Source organism: Callorhinus ursinus, unplaced genomic scaffold (genome assembly GCF_003265705.2).
Source record: "Callorhinus ursinus isolate GAN/ISIS: 27379988/994484 unplaced genomic scaffold, GSC_fseal_2.0 scaffold6, whole genome shotgun sequence".
NCBI lineage: Eukaryota > Metazoa > Chordata > Mammalia > Carnivora > Otariidae > Callorhinus > Callorhinus ursinus.
In genome coordinates, this window is record NW_027397068.1 from 60583744 (window position 1) to 60594949 (window position 11206).

The following is an 11206-nucleotide window of genomic DNA, read 5'->3' on the forward strand; positions in this document are numbered from 1 at the left end:
CATTTTTGTCTCTTTTATATTTTAGGGGTTTTTTTTTTCAACTGAAATGTTACCCTATGGATTACAATTAACATTAGGTTGAATGTCTACCCAGAAGCCAGAATATCAGAAAATAGAGTCTTTGCAGATGCAATTAGGTAAGATGACATCAGACCGGATTGGGATGGGCCCTAAATTCAACAACTGGTGTCTTTGTAAGAAGAGGGGACCCACAGAAACAAACACAGGGAAGAAGACCATGTAGTGACAGAGGCAGGGATTGAAGCAATGCAACCACAGCCAAGAAATTTCAAGGATTGTCAGAAGTCACCAAAAGCTATAATGAAGCAAGGAAGCAGACTTCTCTAGAGCCTTCAAGGGAGCATGGCCCTCCTGACACCTTGATTTCAGACTTCCAGACAGCAGAACTGTGAGAGAATAAATTCCTACATTCTTAAGCTACTCAGTGGTAATTTGATGTGAAAACCCTAGGAAGCTAGTTCAGGTTAATACCATCTTAATATCAAGAGCGTCAAAAACTATGCTCCTATATACCTCTTTTCCCTCCCCTTCTATTGTGCTGTTATTTTATATAAATTATATCTTTATACATTGTCTGCCCATGAACAGATTTATAATTATTACTTTATACAATTGTCTTTTAGGACAAAAAAAACTTACAAGCAAGAATTGCATTTATGCTGTTTTTTATATTTACCTGCATAGTTACTTTTACTAGTGCTCTTTATTTCCTCGTGTGGATTTGATTTACTGTCTAGGGTCTTCCTCAGAAGTCCACTCTTTCTCAAAGGTCCCCATGTGGGTGGGGGACATGACTTCAATATTCAGCCTTCAATGTAAAGCCTCAAAGTCAGCCAAAGGTAAGGACTTGTGGCCTTCTTAGGCCTTTATGGAGCATGCGTCCAGCGCTACGTGTGCACATAGACTTACAGATTCCCAATAATGTATCAGAACTTTGCAAAACTCTCCATGGACATAGCATTCCTCAGCCTTTCCTTTTACATTTTTTCATTAGACTCTTGTTTGCCCCAGCTATTATCACTGCCTCACGTAGCTACAAAGTTAAACTATCACTGGTTATTTCCAATAAATGCCCCTGGGTAAAGGCTGTTCACATTGGGTGATCGCTCATTCAAATCAAATAAAGATACACCTTGCAAGTGGAATTTTCCAGGGAACTGCCAGATAGGTTAAATAATTACATTTCTCTGAGAATGGGACTTTGAAACACCTCCAAACCCATTCTGACCCCTCCCGTTGCTGCTACGCTGCCAGTTCTCACCATAATTATAAGCTGTTGGTTTTCAAGATTTCCATAGAGCTTAGGAGAGGAAGATGGGATTGGGGTAGGTCAAAATGCCACAAAGCTTGCTGTTTTTACTGAGACTCAGCCACTTTTCTTGAATAAATGTTCCCTGGATTGTTGCAAGTCTTTGGTTAATTTCCTGAGTTTTGAAAAAAGTTTATTTTGCCTCTATTTGCCAGTATTTTCATTATTCTTATGTAGAAGAGGATATTTCATATCAGAGGTCCTTACTCTGATATTCTCAATAATGTCATTTTCATATCTTGAAATCTTAAGTAATGAAATAAATTTATGACCTAATAGCACATATTACACAATTTGTAAATGAAAAGATCCATTGTTTTTCTTCTCTCTTTCCTTATGTTCTTAACTGTACCATTTCATTGCTCGTGTGCACCTCCACTAGAAAGAGAGAAAAGAAGAGCAAAGTATATAAAACTTAAATTGATCTTTCACTTTTCCTGGGTTGCTGTGGTAAAAATTTCATGAAGATAGAGGTGAGTCTGATGACTAAATGAGAGATTTGAATTATCTTTATCTGTAATTTTTTATGTTAATTGTCATCATATTTTTAAAAAAAGGACTAGAGGCATGATAAATACAATATCTGCTAAGATATTGTCAAAAATGTTTAACTCAATTTAACTTTCAGTTTTCAGGTAATACAAGGGATGCAGGAAAAAGTTAAATGAGGAAGTAATCAGACAAAGGCAGGAGATGATTCTCACAGAAATCTGGCCTGGATTTTTCAATAAGTCAGTGTCACAAAAAGGGATTGTGCTAGTTTAAAAAGACACTTATAATATATAACAACCAGATGTAATATGTGGGCTTAGATCAGATACTGCATTGGACAAACCAACTATAAAGAACATTTTGCTGATTTGGGTATTATTGAATACGGCCTGGGTATAGGTGGGACAAAAATTTACCGAAATAGAAAATAGAAATCATTAATTGGGAAAAGTAACTCACAAAATAATATTTATAGTATAGTATCATTTGGGTTAAAAATATGTTTAGGAAAAATCTAGAAATATAAAAACTAAAATGTTAAGTATGATTACTGTTGGGTGATAGAAATCTGATGTTAATATTTCTCATTTTATCTATATTATCTATTTTCCTATATTTTACATGTACTATTTTTTAACATTTTAAAACATCTACCTCTTAGAATAGCAGGTTTATCTCATGTTCCCACATTAACAACATGTATTTTATGATGTTCACTTTCAAAACTTCCCACAAATATACCTATATTATACATGACATATTTTCTCCAAAGCACATGAGTGAGACTGACTCTTTGTAAATCCCATTATCCTTTTGGTAGTATAATCCGTATGGATTTTAAGGCAATCTTACAAATAATATTAGACATCTTTGTTACTAGCTAAAGAATTCACTTAATTTCTGGGGCGCCTGGGTGACTCAGTTGGTTAAGCGTCTGTGTTCAGCTCAGGTCATGATCTCAGGGTCTGCTTTTCCCTCTCCCTTTGCCCCTTCCCCATCCCCCCCCCATGTTTGCTTTCTCACTCTCTCAAATAAATAAATAAATAAACCTAAAAAAAAAAAAAAGAATTCACTTAAGCCATTTTGGCCTCCTTTGCCCACATCACGCGATGTTTCATTTAAAGCATGCCCCTCAGTGCCCCCTCACATTCGACCAAGGACACACACAGTATCCTTTACTGTCTGAGAGTCACAGACACAACCATCATAACAGCTATTCTTTTTCTTTTTTCAAGGTTTTATTTAAATTCCAGTAAGTTAACCAACTGTGTAATATTAGTTTCAGGAGTAGAATTTAGCGCTCATCACAAGTGCCCTCCTTGACACCAATCACCCATTTAGCCCATCTCCCAGCCCACCTCCCCACCAGCACCCCCCAGTGTGTTGTCTAGATTTAAGAGACTATTTTCTGGTTTGCCTCTCTCTCTCTCTTTTTCCCCCTATGTTCATCTTGCTTCTATTCCTTGCTCCACTATAACCTAAACTCTTCCAGCAGCCAGAATTATCCCTGTAAGAGGACATTAGAGCATGAAGTAAGTCGGACTCAAAGCCATGTCATGAATCCCCACTTCACGTCAAAGCCAAAGTCTCACAAAAACCAAGGCTCTTGATCCGGTTTCCCCTTGTTGCAGGATTGCAGGGTCCTTGTCTCACGGAGTCCAAGAATGAATCTCGTGGACACAAAAGGGTGAAGTGAAGTGAAAGTTTATTAGGTGAAGGTGGGAGCAGAAAGGAAAGAAAAAGGTCTCTAAAGTGAAAGGGGTCCTGAATGGGTTGCCACCGAGGGCTTTTGGTGGTGGTCTTTTATTGAAAACTTGACCAGGAAGCTTGTGGCCTTGAGATTCTTGGGCCGGCTTGGTTTGAGCAAGGACTACTGATAACATCCTTAGTGACTTATTTCTTTGAGGTCTGGTCATTTTCTGTGATTACAATGTGGCCGCCAAAGAAAAATACTCCCTCACATGGGGGGTGGGGCAAGGGGCCTCCTCTCTTATCTCTTGTTCACTCCATCTTAGGGCTTCGGCCTGCCAGGAATAGTTTCAGAGCCCAGCCAGGGCCCCCCGCCCCCCACCTCTCCCCGCCTACACCTTAACCCTTTCCTTATTCACCGTCACCTCTCTGTCTCTCCCATTTCCCCACCCTTCTTTCCTCCCCAGCCACTCGGGCTTTCTTGCCCTTCCTTGACGCTATTTAGCACACAGGTCTGGGGGGTATCTGTACTCGCTGCTACCCCCTGCCTGGGACACTCTTCCCCTAGACAGCCCCTCCACTCACTTCCTCAAGTCTTTGCTCAAATGTGGTCTTCTTAAGGAGGCTTACTCTGATCTTTTTTTTTTTTTTTAATTACAAAATCTCTCATCCCCTCCTTCCTGATTCTTTTTTCTCCTATTTTTATTTTCCACAGAGCTTCCTTTCCATAGGCTATCTTTTACCGGAGATCAAGCATAACATTTCATAAAGGAAAGAGGGCCAATTTATCAGAAGACACAAGAATAAAAAAGTATACACCTATGACGAGCTTCAAAATACCCGAAGCAAAAACTGACAGAACAGAAAACAGAAATAAATCCACAGTCACAGTTGGAGATTTAAACGCCCCTCTCTCAATCACTGATAGAGCAAGTGCTAAAAGAAATCAGTAAGAAAATATAACATCTGCATGATATTTACCCACTGCTACAGCCCAAACTGCAGAATACACATTCTGTCCAAGTGCACATGGATTGTCGTCAACGTTGGCCACGTGCTGGGTCATAAAATAAAAGTCACGAAAAATTTCAAAATTTTGAAACCTGAACACAATGGAATTAGAAAATCAGTGACAGCTATTATCTATAACATTCCCCCGATTTGGAAATTTAATGACATACTTCTAAATAAATAAAAGAAGGAATCAAAGGAGAAGTCAAAAAGTATTTTGAACTAAATAATAATGAGATAACATCAAAATTTGTGGGATGCAACTGAAGCAGTGATTTGAGGGAATTTTCTATCTTTCGATGCCTATATTACAAAAGAAAAAAAGACTTAAAATCAATGATCTAAGTTTCCACACTAAGCAGCTGGGAAATAAAGAGCAAATTAGAGGCACCCGGGTGGCTCAGTCAGTTAAGCATCCAACTCTTGCTTTTGACTCAAGCCATGATCTCAGGGCCATGGGATCTGGCGAGTCCCAAGTCAGGCTCCGCACTCAGCAGGGAGTCTGCTCGAAGATTCTTTCCTTCTGCCTCTCTCCCCCACTTGCATGTGCATGCATGTGCTCTCTCTCTCTCAAACAAATAAATGAATAAATAAATACATCTTTTTTAAAAAAGGGCAAAAAGAGCAAATTAAACACAAGGTAGAAACAAAGGAAATAAAGAGAAGAGGCAAAAGTCAGTCTCATGTAAAAAACAAGGGAGAAAATTAAGAAAGACAAAGTTGGTTCTTTGAAAAAATTAATAAATTCATAACCCCCTGTCAAAAGTGGTAAAGAAAAACAGAAAAAAAGGATACACAAATTACTAATATCCGCCATGCAAGGTGGGCCATGACTGCAAATCCTGTAAACACGAGTGTGATAAGGAGTCCCTTTCCTAGCACAACTCCCCTGGGCAGAGGAGAGCTTGTCCCTGCTACCACAACACGTGGTCTCTCACCACTTGCAGCTGCTAAGGCAGCCCTCAGAAATGAAGTCTCCTCCAGCCCCAACTGCACTGCTACTCAGAATTAGCCCCACACATGAATTTCAGTCATAAATTCCCCAACTCATAACATATTTCTGAAGCCTACTAATTTATCAACGTTATATCTTCAGGGCTATTATTCTAATTTTGTAAACTGAACGTAATTGGTGTTCTATGTGGCTCAGTCATTACACTGAGTTACATTCAAGGAAGCATGATTCATGAGTCAGAGTTTTTGGAATAAGAATTCCACACCTTGTCTCTGCCAAAGAACATCAACAAATTCCACAACATAAGCTACATTAACATTTCTCAAAACAACCTTTTCTCTCCTCCCCAGATCTCTGCTACCATTCTGATACTCTGGACCCCAAAGTTTCCCGAACTTTTCTCCATTCTCCGGTTCTGGTATCTTTTCTTTATGCCTTCTATGTTTACCCCATACTACTCCAGCATCCTTGAAAGAAAATCTTGCCACTATTTTTGCATCACAATGGACCAGTATGGGGAAACTATAGGATTTGATAACTTCCTGGTCCTCCCTTGAGCCCAGAGAACTGAAACACAGAGACCTTTCAAGAAGGTGATTCTTTTATTCTGACTCCATCACTCTCAAGAAATTTTGAAATTTTTCTGAAGAACAAAATTCAATACTTTCTTACTCTCTCCGGTTTGCAAAAAAGAAAGAAAAAAAGCAGAGGATAATTTTGATTTTTAATTGTCCCTAGTTTTAAATATTCAAGGGTTTTTATAAGAAAAATCTAAAGAGAGAAGGACGGGCTACCAAATTTGGAAGTTTCCTAAGCATTTGTGGTAGACTAAAGTGGGCATGATTCTCCCCATCCCCATACACATACTCATTTGCAACATGACTTTGCCGCTTTGCCCATTGAAGTAGAGTCTATTTCTCCATCCCTTGAATCTGGGCTGGGACATGTAACTGCTTTGGAAAATGGGACATTAACAAATATGGCAAGCAGTGACTTGGAGTGGCCTTGCACATTGGGACTTACTCTCTTGCTGTTCTTGCTATTCCATGTAAATAAGCCTGGACTAGCCTGATAGATGATGAGAGATATGTGGCCTAATCATCCCCATGACCCCTGCCAAAGATCGCCAACTGCCAGACATGTCAGTATGGCTCTGTTAGATCATCTAACCTCCAGCTGACCCATCAGCTGACCATGGATGTGTGAGCCAACCAAGCCAAGTCAAGCCAGACGAGAATAGCCCAACCAACCAATCATGAGCTAATTAAACATGTTTCAAGCCATGAAGTTTTGGGGTGGCATGTTATACAGCAAAAGCTAACCGAAACAGCATTAAAAATTATTCAATCATTGTTCATGATTAGTTCAACAGGCATCTATGTGTGTAAGACCCTCTGCTAAGCACAGGGATCCAAAGCCAAGTAAGACATGGTTTCTACCTAGAGGGATCCACAAAATACAAGTGTACAAATACCACCAAACAGGTAATAGCAGTGTAGTGTGATAAATACTGAAAAGAGATTGAAGCAAAAAAAGCGGGGGAGGTCATAGACAAGAGTGACTCAATGGATTGGGATGGTCTAGGAAGAAACAGATGACATCAGATTTGGATCCTCAACAATGAACCAAAGTTTTACCAGACAAAGAAGTTGCAGGGAGGGCATTCTAGACAAAGGAAAGGCTTAAGTAAAGGCTGAGCGACATGAAAGTGTATAATGTGTTTGGGAAATAGTGCAGAGATGTAGCCTCCAAGGGGATGGAAGAAAAAGTGACTAAGGAAATATGGGTCAAATAATGTATTTGGTTATAAGTCCCAACTATTATAGAAATATCATAAAATGAAGTTAATGAGAAATCATCAAGTGAAAAATCACAACAAAGTTGTTACGGTATGAATTACTGCGATTATTTTACTTCCTCCCATTCTCTTTGACTTCAGACCATGTTGCAGTGAGTAAAGCTATTGTAATGTAAGTCTCCTCATCTGCTGTTTATTCTGATAGTTTAGTTCACACCATCAGCCTCATTCAATTTATAACGTTTACTTTTTAAGATTTATTTATTTATTTAAGAGACAGCATGTGTGCAGGGGACAGAGGAAGAGGGAGGAGAGAAGCAGACTCCCCGCTGAGCATGGAGCCTGACTAGACTATAGACTAGCATCCCACCACCCAGGGGATCATGACCTGAGCCAAAATCAAGAGTCTGATGCTTAACCGACTGAGCCACCCAGGCGCCCCTCATTTGGTTGATTTAATTATACTTGTTTAAATTGGAGCATATACATACCTTAAGTGGTATATGTACCCCCAATCATATCAGAGGTACAGGTATTTGCAAAGCAATTTAACTTTTTTAAACAAAGAATGCAATCAATAGTTTTCTAAGGTCAGCTCCTTAGAAAACAGTGGAAAGTAACTGGTTTAAAGTAATACGAAAATACTTCTTCCCAAAGTCATGAAAGCGAATTTGTTAATAATTGTGTTCTGTAAGTAATAGATTATTCATGATCATGTGTATTTGACCTCACTAAAGAACATCTCTTTAGGGCGCCTGGGTGGCTCAGTTGGTTAAGCGACTGCCTTCGGCTCAGGTCATGATCCTGGAGTCCCGGGATCGGGTCCCGCATCGGGCTCCCTGCTCAGCAGGGAGTCAGCTTCTCCCTCTGATCCTCCTCCCTCTCATACTCTCTGTCTCTCATTCTTTCTCTCTCAAATAAATAAATAAAATCTTTTAAAAAAAGGTTTAAAAAAAACGAACATCTCTTTAAAGTGTTTGGGGAAGATTTATGCGAAGAACCATTTAAAGTGAATCTCTGCCTAAAGCCATTTCCTTCTCTGGAACTTCTCCATTTGTCCATGCATCTGGCATAGTTACTAGATTTTAGGAGTAGGAAGGGCAGGTGGAGAAAGATGAGGAGGAGAAAGGAAGTAGCAATTCCCTGTGTAGCCTTAGGCATGTCACAACCTTCCAGAATCAAGTCTCCATTGTGCCTGAGATGAGTGCTCAATAAATGCTTGCTGAATGAACTACACACAGTGACAAACTCAGCTTTGATTTCTCCAAATAGAAAATGAGGCACTAAATGATCATTAAAGTACCTACCAATCCCAAGATTCAAATGTTTTTCCCATAAGATAACACAAAAGAATACAAAATGTATATAATGGTTCAATTTATTAATTTGGTCTTATGTAATACATCACTGTATTTGCTCTTTAAAAGGAACACAAAGTATAAAACTATAAAAAATGATCCTGACAATTATACAAATTGTTTTTTCAAAGCATGATTTTAAAAAACAGACCTTTAAAAAATGTGATTAAGATGTTCCCCCAAGGAATCATAAGAAAAGGTAAAAGGTGAAATATGAACATTGACAAGGAAGCCAATTGCTCACTGTCCAAATTGTATTAAAATAAAGAAATTGTGATGAATTACAACTTTATTTCTGCTGCTTTTAGCAGTTCTGTGATGGGATTCATGAATTTCATTAGGACCCTAACCTGAATAAATCTGTCACATTACTAATGCTGTAAATTAATTCTAAACCGCAACTTGAGCATTTCACAAACCTTGAGAACAAGGTACTTTTTGGCTTTGGTAGTAACTGCAAATTACTCCCACTTTGTAACTGTGGTTAAATACATATAACATAAAACTTACCATTTTAAAGTGTACAATTCAGTGACATTTAGTACATTCACAATGTTGTATAATCAACACTATCTTGTTCTAGAATATCTTCATCACTAAAACAAAACCAGTACTCATTAAGCAGTCACTTCCCACCATCCCCACCCCTCCCTGCCAGCCCCTAGCAACCATTAATCTGATTCCTGTCTCAAAGGATTTACCTATTCTGGGTATTTCACATAAATGGAATCACAATTTGTGGGCTTTTGTATCTAGGTTCTTTCACTTAGCATATTTTTCAAGAAATATCATATCCCTTAGCATTTAAGGAAAAACCAACTATTAATGTAAATCATGAAAAAAAGATATATTGGAATCTAAATGACATCTGAGGTAAGTGAATGAGTCAGTGCAATTACCTTTCAGAAGGCATTCAAGTTTTTAGGACTGATTGGTGCTTAAACATTGATCAAAATGAACGATACAACTTTAACATTTTATACGCAGCACAAAAATCTTAAGAATTCATGTCCACTAAATTATTAACCATTCAAAGCAATTTATTTCTCATGTCAGCGTTTTTATCACAAAGCTATTGGAATGTTGCAGGGAATCAATACCATTCTCTATTTCAAATCTCTAATATAAGTCATAGTTTTTAAAGTTACCAATTGATATAAAAGACACCCACTTGACATAATTATTCACTGGGTAATTCTACTCTGGAACAGATGTTATACGTATGATCATTTCCATTTCAATGGTTTGATTTCTTTTAATCAAATAATGTAGTTAAACCTGAATGCTGATACTTTAGTTTTTTTAGGCTACAAATTTGTGAGCTGAGACATTAAAAGAAGCTGAATGTTATTTAATCAAATCTAAACTTACCAAAACTACTCAACATATGCCAATTAGAACAAGTTTTTAAAAACTCTAGGTACTTCATCTAGGTTATTTTGATCACCAGGTCAGAAAATTGAATTCATAGCCTAACAAAGCAGTAATGACAATTAACATGGAAAAGAGGATTTCAATGAAAAGAAAATTCCAGGACAGCAAAGGGTAGGATCTCCTATCTCCAACTTCAGTCTTTTGAGCATTAACACATTATTGCTACTGTTTTATATTAGATCAATGAATGATAATGTTAACAATTAATGTTACTCTTTGACTGAAAGGGATATGGAAAGCTCTCTAACTCCAGTCAGTTCTTTTGCCAAAGAATGAACCAACACATACATCGACCTATTTATCTGTTTAAGGATCTTGTCTGAGAAAAAAAATAATTCTAGCAATTTATATTAGAAAAACATAAAAATTAAACCTGATGAATTTGCTTGTCCTGGGAAAGGATAATTTGACTTGATGAGTTGGTCAGTCTTAAGAGTTCAACAGAAATGCAGTTTTATTACTTTCAAACACACAATATTTACCACTGCTAGAACTAGCTATGTATTGAAGAACCATTTCCTACCACAATACTTGCATGCAAATAGATTAATAAAATGATTTGGGGGATGCTTAAGAACCTTGGTGTTAGTAAAAAGAAACATACTTATGTTGTCAGTTTGCTTCAGAAATGTTTTCCTTCATAGTCAACAATAACTCAGACCAGCATGTCAAAAAGAAAAAAAAATAAAACAGGAGATTCATATCAGTGACTTTTTACTGTATTTCTATAGAGCACATTCATGAAGCATCTTGATAACCCATTTCTTCGTAGTTATTAAATTAATGAAAAGTCACTCCCCAAATAATACATTTCAATGTCAAGCATTCTGAATACAAAATGTCAGTTTTGTAATGTTCTAAGGTAAAAAAAAAAAAGCACCTCAAGATGTATGTCCATTAATATATCTCAAGATATATTAAAATCTACTTGGCCAATTTATGGAGATTATACATGCAAATAAATATATGTATAAACAATAAATTTATAGAACTTTATCAATCACGGATACAAAAGAATACTTGTAAAAACTCAGCAAAAGACCTAGTTTTTGCAAAGGACTTTCAGATCAACACCCATACTTCATTTATTTCTACTTTTTTCCCCTCTTGGTATTACCCAATATTTCTTTCCAAAACAC

General features: G+C 37.4%; 1 protein-coding gene across 1 annotated transcript in view; it reads right to left on the reverse strand.

Annotated features, from left to right (window-relative positions):
- EPM2A (EPM2A glucan phosphatase, laforin) overlaps nt 1-11206 on the reverse strand; it is a 144123-nt gene that overhangs the window by 131208 nt on the left and 1709 nt on the right. The gene's annotated exons all lie outside the window — the stretch shown is intronic.